Source organism: Lolium rigidum, chromosome 1 (genome assembly GCF_022539505.1).
Source record: "Lolium rigidum isolate FL_2022 chromosome 1, APGP_CSIRO_Lrig_0.1, whole genome shotgun sequence".
NCBI classification, from domain to species: Eukaryota; Viridiplantae; Streptophyta; class Magnoliopsida; order Poales; family Poaceae; genus Lolium; species Lolium rigidum.
Window position 1 is genome coordinate 45,313,954 of NC_061508.1, and position 10,580 is coordinate 45,324,533.

Below are 10,580 nucleotides of genomic sequence, written 5' to 3' on the forward strand. Positions count from 1 at the left end.
ATCCATATAAAGAAACGTACCTGTGTGACTGTGAGATGGCACATCTAGAGATCAAATTGGCAGACTTAAAGGGTCAGAGATGAAAAGGATTGTTGAGAGACCAGATTGAATCGTATCTCTTTTCTAGATTGATTACAGGGTCAATAAATATCCCAAATTCATGAGGGGAAAACGAAGAGACAGCGCTGCAAAAGTTGAAGAGGATAGGCGCGAGGAATCGCTCGGCGATGAGGATCTTGCCTGCAGACCCTCACATGTGAACATCTACCATAAGGAAGTGAAGATAAGCCGAGAGAGGCTTTCCTGCGCCCCTTCTTCAAGCTGAAGAGGCTTGCCCGGAGGGGTTTGCTTGCATCAATCCAGACCTCGTCCGTCGATCTTGTTGTTGTTGACTCAGCCTATAAACGAATCCATTGCGGGGTCTGGCTGATCTACGCGTCGCGAGATGGAAATGAGCTCAGCCATGACGAACTGGAGGTGAGCCCGCAGGCAGCCCCGAGAACCTCGGGGTACACCGCTCAATCCCGTGCTCCAGCATCGAACCTGGCCGGCGAGCTCATCATGGGGGCGTCAGTGGTTGATGCGAAGAACAGGGCGCCAAGGCAGGAGTGAGGCCATGGAAGAGGGAGGGACCAGGCGCTTCGCTACATACACACGACCAAGCCATCTAAAAAGCCCACCATCGAAGCATCGTGAACAAAAACTAATAAAAGTGCCCACGCGTCGACAGCGTGTGAGTTCTCAGCCTCCCCAAAATTCTAAGTGGGCGCCGAAAATGTACACAGAGAATACCCTGCGAAATCTAACAATTCAAAGTGCATACGTGTCAGCTACATATTAACCCAAAAGAAACTTCAAAACTCTCTCAAAATTGATGTTGGTTGCCGTATAATATAGTACTTATACATGGTTCATCAGAAATCGAAAGAAAGGTGCTTTATTAGGACAACCTAAGTTTACCTCATCGATTGTAGAACCTAATGATGGTACACTTCATGGTGTAGGATTTATAGACGGTGGCGGAGTTGAAGTTTCACCAGTGCCCTGAACCTAGTTTGGAGCTTGAGGAATGGGGAGACTCTCATTGTTTTGACCTGTTGTGGGATCGATCTTGCCTTGTCGCGGGGTAGCATTGGCCCGGATAATTGGTTTAGCGATCTGCATTTGAAGGTGGTTGTACAACGCGTCTAATGATTCACACCTTGGGGCGACAACAACGCTGTACTCTTTTCCCACGAACAGCAAGCAAATCCTGGGGCAAAAACAAAAAGTGAGCAATATCATTCAACATTTTTTCCTGTGTGCTACTTAAGAGGACGATAATAACATGCAATAGGCACACAATGTGGTCTCAAATGGTAGATGAACACAAGAGTCTTACTGCTCTACTTAGAGGTTTATTATAGATGGAACACACATTCTTTTGGAGGCCGTCAAATGAAGGTCGATCTTAATATGTTTGTGACTAAGGTGCTTACGTACATTCTGCTCTTCGACATGAACCAAATTCTCTTCGCAACATCCAGTTCATGAAATATAGAATAGCTACAACTTTGTTTGATCATTTTCCTCACCAGGCTTGGCATGCATCAGAAATTTGAACCATTTCCAATTTACATATAGTGTAGCTTCTGTATCAAGTTGAATAGTTTCCCCTCGGACTCTTGGAGGTCATAATCTAATTTAGTGTTCCAAGAGACAACTGGAAGCTGCTCCCGATTTCTTCAGCTTCTGAAAACAGCTTCTGCAGTAGCATAAGACAAATGGTATAAGAAAAAATACATAGGACAAAAATTGTCAAAGGAAAATGGATTGCAGTTCAGTCTTTCACCTCCTTGTCTGAGAGAAATAAATGAGGAGCATTCTCAAGGTCTGCTATGCTGCAATTAAGTATCAAAGTAAATTAGAGGGGTTCACCATATCTGACCACAAAATCTCACTACAAACTACAAATAAATAATTTAGTTACCTAGTACTACTATGTTGTTTTCAAACAATTGTTGACAATTGAGCAAGTCCAATACACTGCGATTGAGGTATACATGAGAGCAATTTTGTCAGAAACATTTGACTTGATGAACAGAACTTTCAGCTAATCGTGTAGGTTTAGGATCTGACTATGAGGTCATTAGTATCTTCATCTTGCTGTATAATGCAAACACGTATGCTGCAACAAACCGGTTTGCAGAGGTAACCAATTACTTCAATGAAGAATGAGTAAAAGGCTTCTAATTGTTCTAGTTAATAACGATGGGCAGGCACAACAATTTGATTGTTCCTACATTGTTTTTCAAGTCTGTAAATATATTTGTCCTGTCAATGAGCTTAAATTTCAGAAGGAATGATCTCAGCATCCTGAAATGTAGGCGAAGGAAACATAAGACCTGATTTGAAACACTGCAATTGTACAACTATTAATAACAAGAGACAGTAAAATTAAAGAAATCAATTTCTTTATTGCCCCAATTCTTGTAAGAAGTCCACCAGTATTCCACTCATAAATTTTAACCTCAATTGGCTCGTCAAGTTGCATAATCTCTCTATTCCAAGACACATGAATCATTGTATCAGTATGAGCAAGGGAGCTATGCTCTCGAACTCATCAGGATCAGAATATGTAGATTGAAATGAACAATGTGGGGACAAAACCTGCCTGGGTCGGTGCCATGTGAGGCATCGGAAGAGCCGCCTCGTGAACAGCAGCAGACGGATGCTCAGCCTGCGTGCCCGAGCACCTCGGCGAACACCACCATGTCGGGCACGGCCAACGTCCTGGCCACACGGTTCTGCTCATCCACGGGGAGGCCACGACGAAATTTACTAATTAAACATGATTAAGACATAATCTATCATATTTGTCAGTCAGTAAAAGTCTGAAGGCAATTTTCCAGTGATGTTATTTGCACTGTAAGAGAACAAATAAGCAATGCTTCAAGAAATCCTAGATTATCGATTACTATAAGAAAGAAGATACTGCATCAGAATCTATAAGAAATGAAAAATGAAAAACGACACATTGCATCAATATCTTTACTATAGTCCTGTATACGTGTACAAAAGGGAACTATTTTAGCTAAAATGATGTATGTAAACATTTAAGTAGCTCCACTGTCAAGATTAAGATCTGAATAAAATTCACACCTTCTCAAGACCAAGGAAAATCTTTTGATAGAAATTTCAGTTCTATGCAAAATAGCAATTAATGTAATGTTAAGTCCGCCAAATGTACAAATTAAATAGGGAAGGCGGTGTTTCTTGAAATTTTTGAAATAATATGGCATTTCAAAATTTGGAATTGCATGTTCCTTAAATGTTATGAGCTAATAAAAATGAAACAATTTGATACCATTGAGACAGTAACACCATGCATTTCTTACAAAATACTTCAAACATAATGTGTAGACGTTAAATGAGAGGGGTTGGTGATCAAATATATGCCGGTAGCACCATGACCACCTCAAGTTTACCAGGTGATATGATCATGCTTACCAGGACTATCATCAGCCAGTACTTGACGCCATCACTTCAGAAATGTTGTGTATCACCGACTCTTGCATGGAGTGAAGGACTATATACAGAGAACCAAACCTGAAATGTGTTGAGAAAAAGGTAAGTCAATCACATTCATGTCCCTATGTCCCAGGTTGTAAAATCAAAATTGAAAACTGGGAATGGTTAACAAATACAAACAGAACTAAGAAGCACGAGGTCATTTAAGTACAATGCAATTGCTCCCAGCACGGAGTACCCCATAATTAGCCTGGTTAGCACCACCCATGCTAAGAATATAATATTTATTTGCAGTTATGTAGATATTACTACACATGTCTAAGAACATCAGATAGTTTCAGAATAAACGGGTATGTTAGAGACACAAAAAAATTAAAGAGAACTAAGAACGATGGTCAAAAACATTCTTTACTCGCCTCTCAACATATATGATTTGCTTAGATTTCAGTATCTACATGATGACTGATGGCTGATATTTTCCTGTTGTTTTTCCAGGAACCTAACATTCAAAATCAACGTGTATTTGCTTAAAGTACTGATATTAATGGAGCACGATCTGAAATAGCTAAATGTAAACAAGTGTCTAATAATGACCTGGTGCGTCCCGCGCACAGGCGAAACCAACACAATATTGAAGCCATGTGTAATACTACACTATTTATTTTGGTTGTAGAATATTATGAATTGTTTGGGTACTTCATCTACATGAATTAGAAATCCTTTTCTTAATGTTAAGCTTTCTTGGCAGCATTTCGTTTGCCGGACCAAAGACCGTTATAAACATCTCTCAGGAAACAACCAACTTGCTTTTTCTTAGTTGCTTTGGCGAAAGATCTACTATCTGGTGACAATATCTTGCTTCAAAGAGGGCAAATCCTGTATGAACATGTTTTTCAACCATGCTTGATTGTAGAAGAGCATCATGTGAAAACTTGCTACATATTTTGATAATTATATATTTGGGGAATTCAATCCCTCAGTCCAGCAACCATAAGTCATATACTTGAGGTTACGTGAGGTATAATCGATGGAATGAACAATACAATATGGCTGCCAGATCCGAGTACATATATACCAATAGCAATACATATTGGACAGTACCAATGATCCTAGTAGATTGCTAAAGAGGCGATAAAAGCTCTTGATTTAGACAACCTAGAAAAATACATATTTATAACTCTTAAACAGCTATAAATTTGAATATTTTTCAATATAAAGTTCTAAGATAACTAATCGTAACCTCTGATGTTCACATAATAATTTACGTAAATTGGTATAACTTTTTATAGCAGTATGATACACTCAAACATAAACTGGGCAACCATCATTGAATTGGAATGCAAACATCAGCAGGTCTTTTCCAAATCAAACCGAGAAGTAAGACAACAGTAGACTGAAAAAATAAGATTAGTGGAAGAAGGAACCAAATAATTCAACAAATATATATCCAGCGGAAAAAAAACTACCACTTCCCTCTCTCAGCATGCAAGCTAACATTAGAGAGCAAACGGCAACAGGAACATACCAACACAAGCACTTCTATCCCAGAAGCATTCGGTGAATATACGCTTTCACTTCTGTTACATGTTACTGGATCATGCGATACTCTTAACTAACTTTTTTGCGAGGATAAGATACTCTTAACTCACCACAAACATAAAACTGCCACAAGGAAACTTTGTCCCCTCCGACTGCTATTATTTCAAGATAACATCAGAACCGGAAAAAATCGAGAACTGATAGTTCCCGTTCACACACTATAAAAAACCTAAACACATTATACAATAATAATGTAGCAGAAGCATTTAACATTGAAATCCAGTACCTACTTGAATGCCCATAGGAGTGAGGACTGACTTGAGCTTCAGCTGCGCCACGACCTTCCTTCTGTAGTTTGCTCCCATGTGTCATACACCTAAGCATCACAACAAAGATGTTTCAGAAAAGAACAGTAAATTCAGGAATGGATTCCCACGAACATGGATCTATTGTTTTGAGTTCCTAAGCACAGACAAAGAGATATACTTACTTACAAACACCACCACTGTTTACAACAATGCACACCTTGTATGCCAGAAATCACTATCCCAAATAAACACAAACAACATGAAAACCTCACAAAATACTCTCAATATATTTAATGGAAGCTTGTTACGTGCCCAACGCACCAGCAAATCAAAAGCAGCTTGTGTTACATGCCAAAGGATCCATTTAGATAATAAACAACTGGATTATGCTCTATTATTCCCTCCATGCACATGCCAACACCAACCTAAATAAGAGAAAGGGTCAAACATAAGTATCCCCATTCAGAAAATTTTAAAAATATGCTTTTCTAGGAGAAGAGCAAAGGAAACTTATATTGCTAGTAATAAATATACATAAGAACTGAAAGAAAAATGTACCGTTTTTGAATTGCACATAATATATCACTGTTTTACTCCAAATACAAAAACAGCGCAAGATTATATCTACCATTCATCATGAAACACTTCACCACTCACAGAGGCCCAAGGGATGGAGAGGCATAGAGTCTATATCCTCCAAAATGGTGATGATAACCATGGCACTTTGCTTCTGCACAAGGAGAATATGCTATGTATGGCTCACACCTTAACCAGTATCAGAGATGCATAGCAGGAATTATAGGAAGCGTATGTAGGTCACTTCAGCTTTTTGTAGTGAGATCGTTTAGGGTTCTTTGCTCAGTGATAACGGTTGAGTAGATTAACTTCACTGAAATTTTATTAGTAAGGAAATCAAATTATCAGCATGTAAGATTCTGGGCTATTTTGTAGCGTCCCATTTGAATCTGCGGGCCTTAAAGTTCTCTGGCATTATATTGAACTAAAGGTACACTATAGAGACACATGGTCTAGATGAAGACACTGGAAAATCTGCATTTAGATATGCCGTTTTATTCCTGTAATTCCGTATCGGCCACTAAAATCAAATGGTTCTCTCCTTTTGCATTAGTAATTCTATATCAGCCGCCAAATAACAATCTACAAAAGTATGAACAAGAAAAATCCATGGAGAAACACCAATTTGTACAATTAAACCATCAGCTTGATTTTGAAGTTATTCTTGATGTCTCAAATTGTCATTGATTTCAGTCAACTCAAGCTGCACATAACTAATCAAATTTCATAATCTTATTCCTAATCACCACATGACTAAACTGCTCTCCCAGTCAACCATCACGGATTGTTGAATAACACAATTGACTGCCAGAAACTGCAGGGATGGTTGTTTTATTTTAGCAAGTGCTTAGTCATGTGGAATGGGGGACCAAAGAGTATATATTGGTGACTTCCAAACAAACATGAAAGAATATACAAATTCCAGATATTGAAATGACACTAATGAGTAACCGAAGTACCACCTGTGCATTTTATCCTACAGTACGAACTATTTTGCTATTGAATGAAACACTACACACAAGAGACACCCTCTGGTACCTCGTGGGGTGACAATGATAGTGCAATGGCACCATATCTGGATAGATATTTATATCCCCTTTTCCCACCCACATAAGGTGCATCAAGGGCATGCTGGCCAATGGCATCATATATGCTGAAAAAGTAACAAGCTATTTTAGTCAATTGGCCGCTCCGAAGTAAAAGAAAATAAAAAAAACTGGGAAAATTATTCAAATAGGACAAATGGACCGAATCGCCAATAGCTCCATAAAGGCAATTCTATGCAAGGATGAATGAAAGAAACCAAACATGAAAGTGCAGAATCAAAGTATCCAAGTATCAGAAGTAACTCGCAGAGGAAGCATAGCTTAAAACATACTGAGTTTAAATTAAGAAACCAATTATCAAAGTGCAGAATCAAAGAAAGGATGAGTTGAGTTTCATAGTCATGAAAATTGAACACACACATAGCACTCGTGTCCCCTCCCTATGCTATTATTTCAGGATAATATCAGCATGCTATTTCTCTCACGTGGAACATTATTCAGTCCAAACAGGTCTTGCTAATCATTTAGCTGCAATTGGAGAAAACAAAAGTGGTATAATCAACACAGCTAAAACTAAAGAACAATAATGCTTATAGAGCTAAGAACGGGTCTATAGAGTCCCGCTAATTATTCAACTACAAAGAGAGAAAATAACAGTGGCACAATACTCAGAACTAACCATATTCTAAAACTCATCATCTTTAAACCAAAATTTTCGTTGGTAGAACCAAAATGACAAGAATCCTAAGTGATCATGTACATTCAGATATAAAGGACGCCAAATTTAGCAAATAAAAAAAATGAAGCTATTGATTTGGGCACCTGACTGAAGATACATGGTGGTCTAGCTGAGCTTGAGCAGCAAAATGGCTTAGTGAAGATGTGCAAATGGAGAATTGTTAATGAAGATATGCTATTCTTAAACCAGAATATAAAACAATAATATATGCAACACTGCTTAGAGTAACTGACGATGGCTTAAACCTACTAACTGCAGCTCCAGTGTTCAAGCTCTAGGACACAAATTTTATTTTTGTTTTTTTTATTTTTCCATAGTTTCTCTGTTTTAGCCAGCAACACTGAAGCTTTACAAAGATATGGTTTCATATCTCAACTTGTCTTAGGTCGTCATAATATTACTTGCACTTCAAAAATGTTCAAACATTTATTTCGTCAATTTGGGGTATTACACTACAACCGCTATACACAACATGAAAACCAATGTGGCCGCTGCCCTGCAGTGTGCCTGGGGACTCTGGTTCAATCAGCCCAGCGCCGGGCTAGAGGCGGGTAGGGGATGGGCGGCGCCAAGGCATGTCTGTGTCTGACAAAGCATGAGAACATCACCGGGACGTCGCCTCTGCGGCCACAATATGCTACCAAGACAACAGAAGCACGTACCTGCTTCTGGTCGCTCATTGGCCATTGTCATTCATCAGCTGAGGTCACGCCGTTGTCTAATTCATTTTTCCAGTAGGAGACTCTATTTATAGAGTGAACAATCAAACAGACTTGTTCAAAGATTCCTTTAATCTTTTCAGTTTGGTTACAAAATATAAATGAGCACAGTGATATAAAAAATGAAGCTTGTATGCTCACAACAATAGGCTCTTATGAACTGAACTCCAAATACTTCAGGACAATACAATACAAAAGTAAGTAGGTCATGCGGTATAGTAAAGCGAAGTATAACAGTACTACCTTGGTTTCACTCATGCCCGGCCCACGAATGTCCTGGTGATGATACTCCTTTTTTGAAGTGCAGTAAAGCTACACCTAAGAATAGCAGAAACCATTGTTAGTTGTTGCCACTGACACTGAAAATCTGGGATTGAGCATTATTTAGCAGACCACATACAAATATATAAAAAAATTCTTAAAGCAAAACAATATTGCTCACACCGTATCTCTCTTATCATCTTTGAGACAATAAATCTGAGTTACAGGCATTGTGCTGGAATGGATATAACATATTTTTCAAAAAAAGTCAAATCTGCACCAGGATTTTTTGTAGCCGAAAGTTGAAACTCGAGGCACCAAATCCTTTTTTTTTTGTAGCGCACACACCTGGTTGCAACCATATGAAAGCAAAACAAATTTTAATGAGAAGCACCCAATAAAAGAGAACTGCTACGAGATGAAAAAAAAACAGATCCAAAATCTGCAACTCACCGAGTTCCACGCTCGTGGGCGCCTGTGAACTGGGATCATGGTCAGCGTCAGCCTTCTTGCTTTTGAGCGAAGTCGTCAATAAGGAACTCCTTTTAGTTCCCCCATCTGAGAACGAACACATGGTCTGAACAGACGTATTCCTTGGTTTGGGGAATAAACCCCAAGCAGGCATATTGAAGAGGATTTGGGTGGGGAATCGAGATAGAAGGGGGTAAGTACCAATGGGCTATCTGGAGAGGAAGCAAGGAGGCGCAGCAGAGGCACCAGTGCAGACAAGGACGTGAGGAGGAGTGAGCAGCAGCGCCGCCGCTGCGCTTCCCCTGAGCAGGCAACCGACACCCTCCTTGGCTCAAACCCCGTCCTCCTCCGTTCCCTCAACCTGCACCCTCGTCCACAAGATAGAGAGGGGAAACGAGAGTGAGAGCAGAGAGAGACAGAGAGCAAAAGACACAGAGAGGAGGGATAACCAAACCCGAACGAATTCGGCCCTGTACCTGAAACAGCAGGACCAGCTCGGCCACCTCCTCCATCGCCGCACCCTTCGCGCTCACCTCCTTCTGCAACCGAATACAGCCGCCGCCGCCGCATCCAGACGACGCCGTCACCGGCCCCGTGTCCAGCCGCCGCGGAGCACGCTCCCTGCGACCGGTGGCCCCCGTGTCCATCCGCCGCGGTCGCTAGGGCGCCGCTCTTCCTGCGGTGGAGTCGCAGAGAGGAGAGGAGCGGGAGGCGGCTCGGGGCGGGAGTGGGGAGGCGGAGACGAGAGAGAGAGGAGACACGGGCTCAGATATTTTCACGAATCCAGATCTAGGTTTTACCGCGGGACATGGGCGCGACGCGGACGGCGTGTGCAGAACGGACGTGGTGATTGTGCTGGATCGCTCGCTGAAACACCGGCCCCGCACGCACATGGGCCCAACCGTCATGGAGTCATCCAGATTAGCAAGAAGTGAAAGAAAAATTACTGCATCCGACGGCTGAGATGAAAAGTGGGATGCAGATTTTACTGTTGCAACCTGATTGGACGATCCAGATTCGTTTGCCCCTTCAGATCCCCTGGTTGAGAGGGTAGTCTTTGAACATTTATAGGAGAAATGCTGTAAATAATTATGTTGTAACTTTATCTTGGTGGGTTTAATAAAGTGGCACTGTGGGGGGCTCCCTCACAGTAAAGTTAAAAAAAATATTACCTGAGAAAGAGGAAAACATTTTGGCCGATGTCTAAAAGAAGATGGTTACTCTGGAATGATTGGCAATGCAGAAACTACCGACTAGTTGAAAACACACCCATTTTCAGATGTCACGTTTTCAAGTTTTCAAAAATGTGAAACAAATCAGGGACATATATTACGTTGTATATTATGCATATGCAAAGTTTTATCCAAAAATTTGAAAATGCCTGGCCTCCACTAAAAAATGATATGCACAC

The 10,580-nt window shown here is 40.6% G+C and overlaps 1 pseudogene; it reads right to left on the bottom strand.

Annotated features, from left to right (window-relative positions):
* Positions 1–1,403: 1,403 nt before the first annotated feature.
* LOC124672245 lies at positions 1,404–2,639 on the bottom strand (annotated as a pseudogene).
* Positions 2,640–10,580: the final 7,941 nt, after the last annotated feature.